Source organism: Echinops telfairi, unplaced genomic scaffold (genome assembly GCF_000313985.2).
Source record: "Echinops telfairi isolate 266 unplaced genomic scaffold, ASM31398v2 ScPeMD7_49;HRSCAF=173, whole genome shotgun sequence".
NCBI lineage: Eukaryota > Metazoa > Chordata > Mammalia > Afrosoricida > Tenrecidae > Echinops > Echinops telfairi.
This window is the reverse complement of record NW_022103947.1, coordinates 3,280,400-3,289,624: the sequence shown is the minus strand read 5'-3', so window position 1 is coordinate 3,289,624 and position 9,225 is coordinate 3,280,400. Positions and strand designations below refer to the sequence as shown.

At 43.9% G+C, this 9,225-nt stretch overlaps 1 protein-coding gene across 1 annotated transcript in view; it reads right to left on the bottom strand.

Moving 5' to 3' along the window:
* The window catches only part of LRRN1 (leucine rich repeat neuronal 1), a 66,896-nt gene extending 59,934 nt beyond the window's left edge, over positions 1 to 6,962 (bottom strand). The window contains exon 1 of the mRNA XM_004715911.3: positions 6,584 to 6,962. The gene's annotated coding sequence lies outside the window, so the exon portion shown is untranslated. The remainder of the gene's footprint in view (positions 1 to 6,583) is intronic.
* Between the last annotated feature and the right edge of the window lie 2,263 nt (positions 6,963 to 9,225).

Below are 9,225 nucleotides of genomic sequence, written 5' to 3'. Positions count from 1 at the left end.
AAAACAAAAAAAGAAAATAGAAGAGGTTACAGATCCTCTTTACCTGATCGAAATAAACCCTTATCTTGATTAGTGTTTCGAAATGCACACCACATTTCAAGTTAGTTAAGTTCGATAACATTTCCAGAGTGTTTACATTCTGCAGCTGTTAGAGATGACTCATAATTTAATAGGAAAAATATATAAACAGGGGACTTATAAGGCATTTTGGTGACCATGGGTAGGCAGTATGTACATTTGATTTTTGTACTTCTCTGTTTTCTGTGAAATAAATCGTGCTATTATCCTTTATTTTAATAAATAAACGTTCTCATATAGAACAAAAAAAAAATTACAAATAAATGAATTTTTGTCTTGAAGCATGATGTAGCGTGGGTAACAGTCTTCACACAGGGTACTAGGATGTGGGTGTATCTGCATGTGGGTGGACCTGCCTGGAGATGGATTGAGGAGCAGTCTCTCAGTTCCTAAGACCATAGGAAATATGTTTTCCGATGGTCTTAGGGCGACCCCTGTGAAAATGTCCTTTGACCCTGAAGGGATCATGACCCACAGGTTGAGAATTGCTGCAGTAGTCAACCTGCAAACATCTAGCAGGTCCCATGAACCTTTGAACCCACAACTCTGAGGCATGTGATGCACATGAAGGTTACAGGACATTAAGAAGGTCACACTTTTAGTTATTTGTATCAGAACTAGGAATTACACCCTGCGCCTTTCTAACTCACTCTACAGCTCTTGATTATAGTGATTATTGGGGATGCAAATTAAGACTTATTACTATTGTGAAATAACAATGCAGGTTAATGACATTCTTCATTGCCATGCTAACTTTTTTTTTCTAAAGGTGAAAATTATAGGCATGAAACCAATTAAGCAACATTTCTTCCCTTGTAAAGCTTTTCCCTTTGTCTTAAATGAAAATTCTCTTTAGGTGCTTACTATTTAATAGTGAAAACTGCTTTTTTTTTCTTCTTAAGTCTTACTGAGATGGATGCTAATATTGGTGTGGTCCATTTTTTCCTGTAGGAATTGAAAATGACTATGTTAATACATTATCTCAAAAAGGGCCATTATAAATAGGAACAGCAAATATTGTGAGATGAATATTTAATGGAATGTCTCTTGTAGGGGTTAGCCATTGTTGCAAATATCTCCCTTGGAAATCTTTATTCATTTGTGATTACCGTTTCCTGGGCACCACTCTAGGGCAGCCCAGGGCCAGTGATGGAAATAGTTGCTGCAAATAACAAAGGCAGTCTAATTTATGTGTTCCCTAAACTTTCAATAGTTGTCCTTTATTCCCAGGACTAGAAGATATCTGCAAAACTTTTTGCATATCATGTCACATGTATAGTGTAATGTAACCAGGGGAACCAAAAAATGTCACCAGTGTGTTCATTTCATACACAAATAAGGAGACAGCTGTGGCGTTCACATGTCTCCCAGTGGTGTAATAAATGTGAACCAGGATGGCCCAGAAAATTACAACTAATTTATATTAATCAGTGCTTTCAAGTACCATTCCAACCTCTGAACTATCAAGAGTGTAAATGCCAAGCAATAAGGCACTCTAAAAGCAGTTTTTAACTCCACAGCTCTCTCTAAGTGGTGTAGGCAATGGCAGCCGCCACTTTAGAGGGGAGCTTGAAGTCAGAGTTGACAAGAACTTTCATGTATATCATTTCATGCTGAAGTCTAGCTCCTTCTTTGCATTTCAGGGATAAGTTGTAGTGGTATTAAGTATAATAGTTCCATTCATGTTAAATGTTTATTCTAGCTGTGGTACTAGAGATGTGGAGCCCATATACCATTTAGCAGTCTCTCTGATTATGGTACTTAGTCCTTCTAGAGCTAGTCCTCTAACCCTACCAAGTTGCAAATAGGAGACTGAAGATTGGTGAAGTTAGAAAACTGATGTAGAACCACACAGCTGTGAAAGGATAATAGTGTTCTTACCAACCAAATAACTGATGGCACTGCTAATAACATTCTACCTTTCTTAGACTTTTGAAAATATTAAAAGAGCAAAAGCAAACAAACAATATGTAAGCCTGTTAATTGTTCCTTAAAAACAAAGGCAATAAATGATCACTGTGAGAATAATCACTTCTCAGAACAATCAACCACACTTGTGATATCAGAAGGCCTCATTTTCCCAGGGATAAAATTCAAAAGACAATAAATGTTAGGAAAGAAGGACAAATGGACAGGGAAGGGCGGGGAGGATGTGTACTTGTACACCGTGGGGACTGCAATCAAGGCCACCAATCAGAAAGTGGATGAATTATTAAATGGGAAGCCAATTTGCTTCCCCGTAAACTTCCACCCAAATCACAACTTAATGTTGTTATTGTGTTTTGTAAATATCTGTTACAAAAATGATGTAGTATCATTATTGGTCAAAATGCTTAGCATACTTAACAGCTCTATTTAAAAACAAAAACAACTCACGGCTATCGAGTCAAGGCTGATTCAGAGGGACCCTTTAGAACAAGGTAGACGTTTCCCTATAAGTTTTGGAGACTGTCTTTGTGGGGGTAGAAAGATCCATATTTTCCTGGGAGAGTAGTTGATGGTTTTGAACTATTGACTTTGTGGTTAGCAGCCCAACTCATAGCACTATACCACCAGAGCTCTAATAGCTCTAAAAATGCCGCTATAATGTTTGAACATATCAATTGTACCATTTTATCATGTATTATAATTCATTTCAATAATTTATTGAAATTTGTTTCCAGATGTGTGTGCCACAGCCTTGTAATGTATCCAGGTGGACAAAGGTGGGCAATACTATGCTGAAACAGGAAAACTGTGACAAAGTAAGAAAGGTGGACAATACTATGCTGAAACACAAGAACTGTGAAAGCAAGCTTCACTTCAGAAGACTTTCACAATGAATAATTTCTTTAGTCTCTAAAGTATTGAATTTTACAAATTCTTTAACTTTGTAAAGTTACAAAGTTACTTTGTAACTTACAAATATTTAACTTTGGTGTCTATTCTGTACTTTGAGCCAAAACAAGACAGAATACATATTTTTCTGATTCTATATATATAATTTAATCCTAAATAAAATATCAATCAAAGAATTAAAGATATTTCCACTGTTCCCAGAAACCAAAATATGATACTAAAATGGAATTTGCTTTATCTTCAGATTGGCATAACTCAAAACAGATGTTCAGCATAACAACTTTTAAGAAGTAAATCTCATAATTGCATAATCCTTCATTAGTGCTCAATTGATTCATTCAGAGCACAATTATTTTGTAGTATAAAAATACATTTTAAGAAACTAATAGCAAAAACGACATTTCTGTCCTATAGTTGACCATATTTTTATGACTTGTGGCTTATTTATGATGACATAAAATGTCCACCATCCTGGTTATTTATAGTCATAGTCAACTGCTTTGGGATATAATAACATTACTCTGTTGAAGTTGGCTTTCTTTAGTCCTGGGTCCCATGAGTGCCACTGCTTTAGAATACATCGTAATTGCTCTAGCAGTTCAGGTCAGGAAGTTAGCAGAATCTAAGCTTAGACTGAATATAAAAATACAAAAATGGAGTCTAAACTTAATAGAAACTAAAGGTTGAGTTTTTCCTTGCTAAATAACGCAAGGAAAAGAAAAGCCTCAAATAAGAACCTGAAGGCACTAACGAGAACTCCCTGTGGTTATTTTTCAAAACCAGAGTCTGCAGATTGATCTATTTTGAAGATTCTCTTACTTAACAGAATAATTCTTTTATAATAACGCATACTTTATTACTTTGGTTTGTTAAGGACGAGCACTAAACTTCCGCTTCATTAGACTTACTGAATAAAGATTTCACCTAGGTCGAATTACAGCTTTTTAAAAGTCACCAAGTTGGCTTCAAAACTACCTGCAATAAAATGGTTTATAGTCTAGTTTAGAAATGTCAAGTTTATTTTACAGTCATCTCACCACTCCATAAGAAAAGCAGAATCTCAGAGTAAAAGAGTTGCTTAAAAGTTTATTCCAATAATGTGTTACTTTCCATTTCTTATGCAGGTGTAAGACAGAAAATGCAATCTTGGCTATAATGTTTTCTTACTTAGATTTGATTCAATTTGTTTTTCTTCTCCTGGGAAAATAATGTCTGATGTGTAAAAGTCACTGAACCAGCAGAAATAACTTAAGGAAACATGCAAAATAGCTAACTAACATCTGTTGTCGCCACTCATTAAAATCAACCCCCACTCAACAAACACAACACTACAACATAATGTTGTCTTGGGGGGTTGGGGATTGGTTTTAATGTCTTTTTCAGTGGATATATAGAATTCAGGGGCAAACCTGTTCAATGAATAGGCTGTTTTTCCCCTTCAACAGTGTCTGTGACTGACAAAAGAGAGGCCACTGGTGCTGGATTGTCAGTGGGTCTAATCGCTGGCCCCATGTGCCACCCATGCTGACTGCCTTTTGTTCAGCAGACCCACAATACCAGGAGGTTAACAGAGCAGAGGGGTCCAACAGCTTGTTATTGGTAAGGCAGAAAAGATGCTGCCTCCGGGTCATTACTTTATAGTAGAACCTGAAAACCCCCCAGATGACTAGAAATGGAATGGTTTTCCTCACTTGTGGTCCTGCAGGTTTGGTACCTGAAGAACTGAAAAGGATTTGGCTGGACAGTGAATGTTCTAGATCCATTCACATATCTTAGTCTTTCGATTACAACCATCTTGCCATGTCTTGCATATCTCTGAGAATGGAAAGCAAAAATGAGAGCAGGAGATGAAATATTAAAAGATTAAAAGAAAAATAGGACAGAAACTAAATTGAGGGCCCAATTCAAAATTCACTTCAAACCATCATAAATTCAAGTTATTGCCTGCTTCTTATCACTTTCTTCAGCAGCATGGGAATCCAGCAGTAATTTTAAGCAAATACACACAGCCAGGTAAAGAGCAAGCAGTACTTTGAGCTTTCAATACTACAGCCCTCAAAGAATTTGGCTCTTACATAAAGGTGTCAGCAAGCCATGGGATTCCCAAACAGAAAAACTCACACTGAGCCTTTATTCCATTTTCTTAAGGTTTATTGTTCACTGAAGACTCCTTGTCTTTTCAAATTCCTTCATGTGAATGGACCAGGCCAGACATCTGCCAGGATATGCTCACATTAGCATGCAAATCATCAGACTTCAGGATACACATGGCCCCAGAGCCAATACCACCACCACTTTACTCTGTAAGTGGATCAAAGTACCTTCCGAACTTCCCACTCCTCTCATCCTATCTCTTAGAAATGAAATAATGAGCATATTTGAGAGATGTCAATTGTTTGGGCTGTCATGGCAAAACAAACAGCAAAGCAAAACATCTTCTCTGTCTGGAAACCCTACATGCAAACAAAAGCCAAAGTCAGCAGTGTCTGCTTTCCCACCGAATTTAGCTCTCCTCTCATTTTCGAGGTGTGGGGGAGTCAGAGGAGAAGGGTCTGGGTTCTGGTTTCCTAGCCAACTACACCGGCAAACCAGAGTGGTTCAAGCACCTCAGAACCATTTACGTCCTGGTCACCCATTCATTCACTGCCAGGCTCTGGGCGTGGGGGCTACAGAGCTCAGGGCCGCAGGCCAGGTCCTCCTTTCCGGAGCAGGCATCCCCAAGGAACCGCCCCTGCTGCTCCCTCGCAGTGGTTCTAGGACAGGCTTTCCCACCTCTGTGTCCCTTGCGCTCCAAGCTTTGAGATAGCGCCAGCCTGACCTTTCCACCTAACATGGGCAAGCCCTGGCAGGGACTCCCTTCCCGGGAGGTGGCCACCGCGGAGAGGTGGTCCCTGGAAGCGCTGAGTCCCAGTCTGCCTACACCCTTCGCCAGGCAGCACGAAGGACACTCGCCAGCAAACTTTCCTCGCTCCCAGCTAGGCGGAGAGGGAAACCCTGTGCAGCGCCTTTTCTGGTCGAAATGGAGGCTTTCTGACACTTCAGCATCCCTGGCAAGCCTCCTGAGAACGTCACCCCTCCAGCGTGAGGTTCTCCCCAGCCCACCCCTGCCTAAGACTACCAGGGTACCTAAATAGGTTCTTAGCAGAGCTCGGCTGGACACGCCTCAACGCCGTGTTAATTTCGCCCCTCGCCTGCTTCCTCTTACCCAAAAGGCCACTGACAAGACCTCTACTCTACTCTCCACACAACCTACCTCCTTCCCCTTCCCTGTGGCTTTCTTTCCAACTCCCTGGGCCCCCTTTCTATACTCTCTTCTGGCCCAGCAGCCTTCTCCAAAATGCACCCCTGCAGCCCAATCCCGGGTCTCTGGCACCAAGCAGGCTCAGCTCCATGTCCATTCCATCCTTCTTTCCAATGATCGCTCTCGCGGCGTTTTGTTTGTTTTGGGGTGGTGGTTGTGGTACTGGGGTGGGTGTGAAAGGACTTAGTAAATTCTCCTTTCCCCGACTTCCTCCTATTCTCAGCTTCCAGGAGCCGCGCCTCCCTGTTCCCCTTAGGCCCGCGATCTCGCGGATCCGCAGACTCTGCACTGCCTACCACGCCGCCAAGTTTGCTTCCACTTCCCCTCGCGGCTGCCCACACCTTCGGGCTGGGCTAGCGCACTTACCCCGAGGCCCAGCTGGCGAGGGTATCAGGGGTGCGCACGCCGGTGGCAGGAGGACCAGCTGAGCGGAGCCTCCCTCCCAGCCCGCAGGGCGCACTCGGCTCCTTTCAGCGAGCCCCGGAAAGCACCAGAAGAGGAGGCGAGGCAGCGACCCGAGCAACAGCTGCCGCGCGGGGCCGGGCTCAAGCCGACTCGGGGGGCCCAGGCAGCGTCGGCAGGATCGGGAAGGAGGATGGGAGAAGCGGGGTGCAGAGGGCGGGGCCGCGAGCGGCCAGGTCCTGAGGAAGGCTCCCTGGATGCCTCAGGGTGCCGCTGCGCCAGTGCCGCGGCGCCGGCCGAGGCCGTCGGCCAGTCTCCTGGCCCGGCTGGCGCTGGCGCTGCAGCCGTGGGCGCACGGGCCTCGCCTCGCTCCCAGCTCGCTGGTGGCGTCCCCGCTGCGCCCCGCTTTGTGCTCCCTGCAGCCGGCGTGCACCTGGTGTAAGCAAAAGTGGTCAGCTGATGGGCTGCCCGCCGATTGGCTGCTCCTCTGTCGCCGCCCCTCCCTCCTGGCCCTTTTCCGGGTTTTCCCCTCCAGGTTTAGCCCCCACACACACACACCGCTCTGCTCCGTGCTCGTTGCAGGGGCACGGTCCGTAGCACGCCCAGCAAAGACGGAGCGTCGCGGGCCTTTCGGTTCGCCTGGTCGCCCTGCGCTGCCGCCTCCCTGCAGTAGGGCCTGGGGCCGCCGCATTTTGTCTGGGAACCACAGGCTGCGGCTGGGTTAGGGAGTCAAAACTCACTGCCGGTTCTTAGGAAGCTATAAACCAGGACCAAAAAAAGCCTGTGCTAGGAGGATGGCTTGGCACAATGGGGACAGATCATGCGCAGCCTCGGGGCTCCTAGGCTGAGAAACACACAAAATTCAACTCAGGAGAGAGGCAAGTCTCCTTATGAAATCTGACAATTCGTCTGGAAAAGACACCGTGATTCCTTGAGCTGTGTGTACATCCCTGGGTGTGTTTGCACGCGTGCCTATGGCTGAGGTCCGCGCCCTTGCCTAGGGAAGGGATATTCCCACGCTTAAATTAACCGCGAAGCCACTTCCAATTGTGAGAGGGAGGCTTTAAGAAAACGTTTGTGAAACTTCATGATTATACCTTTCTGACATGCTAGTGATGAAAGTTGTACTCCAAAGGGCAGGACTGAGAAGGCAGTCTGTTTAAATTGGAGGACGTCGGAGAGTAAAGGTGAATGAAAACAGACCTTTAGAAAAGACACATGAAAAAAAGAAAAAAGAAAAGGCACGTGAATCTGAGTAGTGTCTTCAGTGTGGCTGGGCCAGAAGTCCTCCAGAACTCGTTGTTGTCGACCTGCTTTAAGCTCCATGCTAGCACATCACTACCGGTAGTTCCTGCCCAACTTTGGGCAAAAGATTGTTGGAATGCTTTGTCTTGATGGTCATGCTTGGAATTCCTAATAGACAAAGATATGTAGTGACAATCTAACGTTATATTCTTGGTTCCTACAGCACTTCTTGATAGGTTTCACGGATATTTGGTTAAATATTTGTCACCCCTCTATGTCCTAACAGGAGCTCTGATCTGCAGTGGTTACGAATTGAGATGCTAACCACAAAGTCAGCAGTTCAAAATCACCTGCAGCATGAGAAAGATGAGTCTTTTTCATCAAGAGTTATGGTCTTGAAAACCCACAGGGGCAGTTCTACCCTGTCCTATAAGGTTGTTATGCTTCAGAATCAATTTGATGGCAGTGAGTTTGTTTTGGTCCTAAGGAGCTCTGATGGCATTTGTCGTTACAAAACACCAGCCACTCAGTGGAAGAAAGATGAGGGTGTCTCCTCCCATAAAGACGTACAGCCTTGGAAACCCATTATGGGGTCATTGTGAGTCAGAACCTGAATGCTCCTTAGAGACAAGGATGGCGAGACATTGTTTCACATCCTTTGGATATCAGAAGAGACTGGTCCCTGGAGAAGGACATCATGCTTGATTAAGGGGAAGGCAGTGAAAAAGAGGAAGGCCCTGCACAGAATGGATTGACACAGTGGCTTACAACAATGGGCTAAAATGTGGGAATGGTTGTGAGAAGGGCCCAGGATCCAGTGGTATTTCATTCTGTTCTACATAGGGTGCTGTGAGTGGAAAATGACTCAATGACACCTAACAATAACAACAACATGAATCAAAATCAACTTGATGGCAGTGGGGGTACAAGTGGTTAATGTATAACCAACCACTGGAAAATAAAAAACAACAAACCCTGCGAAACACAGTTGAGATCACCAGTATTTGCAGCCCATCCACTCTGTAGCAACAGATACATGTCCATCTACTTAGTGTTATCCTGAGACTTGTGTAGCTATCAGTGCAACCGTAATTTTGACTCAGTAGCTCTAGGAAAAGACGACAGTATAATACAGCAGCAGCTATTTTTTTTTAAAGCCCATTACTATTGAGGAGACGCAGGTGTGTGTGTGTTGCCTATGCATCTGTAAAAAGATTTCAAACATTCAAAGTATGTGTATTAGACAGGGTTCTCTAGAGAGATAAAACCAAATTGTTGATAATTTAATGTGGGGTTAAGGGTAAGAGGGAACCCCACAAAACATCACAGGTTTGGTAGGCGCAATTGTACAGCGATAATAA